The sequence below is a fragment of the Opisthorchis viverrini genome (assembly GCF_000715545.1).
Source record: "Opisthorchis viverrini unplaced genomic scaffold opera_v5_76, whole genome shotgun sequence".
NCBI lineage: Eukaryota > Metazoa > Platyhelminthes > Trematoda > Opisthorchiida > Opisthorchiidae > Opisthorchis > Opisthorchis viverrini.
Window position 1 is genome coordinate 550983 of NW_008751730.1, and position 1878 is coordinate 552860.

Genomic DNA, 1878 nt, shown 5'->3' on the forward strand with positions numbered 1-1878 from the left:
AGTGCTGGCACTCGTGCTTCACTGCCTTACAACCATAAACCCTAGAGTGAAAAGAAGAGAAAAAGAGTGTATGAGGGAGGAGACCTAGTGCTGGCCTATGTCAAGCATTCTGAGGTGCCTACGGCCCTACTAGAATGAAGCTGTGAGGTGTGGTCTCTGCGATCAGTGAAACTGCGACGTCTTAAGATCTTCAACAAACGTTGTCTCAGAAACGTGGCAATTAGAAACTGAGTCTTCGATTTTGCGGCATTGACTTCAAACGAATAATGTGTCTGGCACTCCAAACCACCCTTCGCGCAAGAAAGGATGTGATCAAACTTTGACCTAGCAGAGGGAAATTAAATCGATTACGAAAAGTCTGGAGCTACTATCTTCCAGGATGAAGTACGCAAGATCATCCCTATGCATGGCTGGAGACGCTATGAAATACGGCTGCCAACCGATGTCAGTGGTGTTCTTGGTATCAGTTTCTATCCAGATTACCTGAGTGAATGTCTGGAGGTGTAGGCACCTTGGAATGATTGTGGTAAGCTAGCACTAAGTCCCTTCCCCGTCCACCCTTACTCTTTTCTTTACAATAAGGCATCTAAAAAACGACAGAAGCGCCGAAATGCAACCTCTAGCAGTGTCCAATCACCTAGACCACCTAATGCTGCTCGCATTAAAAGGTTGGTCCAAGTGAATCATGCGCGACGGATTGTCCTCAGCTGGCATTTTACCCTTCCGTGTAACAAAAGGATGGTAGCCGGAATACTACCATTCTCTCCATAGACCACGCGTGACTTCCTTTATGCTACAAGCCATTGCTGTCGCCCCTGGTGTTGGAGAAATGCGGACGGAAGTATTTGCAATAGGGACCTAACGAAAGAGGGGATTGATTATGTCCCAATGACCCAATGAGGGACGTCATGGTAAAGTGGAGGAAATCCGCAGGAACTAGAGAGACAAACATTTAAAAAAAATGCATACACAGAAGGAAGTAAACAAGAGAAAGATTGCTGTGAACTCTCTCAGTAACATACTACTCATATGGTTGCTTGAAACTTCGACCTCATGAGTAGTATATTTCGTCTATACGAGGTAGTGTTCCACCTGTGTATCGTACCAAATGAAACACGAGGCGACCTGGTATTGCACCTTTACTTGAAGAATATCATGAACGAGAAATTCAGTTCGGTTAAAACCAAATAGATATGCAAATGAGTGTTTTGCTAATCTCTCAGACACTGTTTAGCCGACCAACCGTTTTCGGTGGGATAGATTTCATTTCTTGTTCTTCGCCCGCCCCTAACAGATGATTTCTACATTTAGTATCACTTTTTGCCCCCCCCCCTAAAACTTTCCAAGTGAGCTTTATAAACAGCCCGTTTTCGGCTGCACATGCAAGCCTGTACGCGTCAGTGTTAAGCTGTCGATCAGCTGATCCACACATACATTGGCTTTCTGGTTTGGCTAAGCGCATCAGGCTATCAAGCGACTATCCAGACTCGGGTTCACGGTATTAGGAAAACTGCGGTCCACAACAGTTACCCCCTCCTAAAGCTGCTACCTTACTCTGGACACGTGACTGCCCATGGCACGCCTGTACGCGTCAGTGTTCAATAGATCAGCTGATTCGCACGTTCATTGGCTTCTCTGATTTGGCTATCCAGACTCGGGTCCAAAATAAGAAATCGTGCAGCTGTAACACATTTCAGGTACCTAGTTGCCATGCAACCCGACTCTGGTTCGCGGTATTAAGAAGGCATTAGGAAAACCGTAGCCCATAATCTATCGCAACACACGGAAATCACCGTCGAACCGTCAAAGTGGTTGATAACAGTTTTAGCTCTGATGAGGGCAAGTGATAATGGACAGGTAGACATTACCGCATTCCTG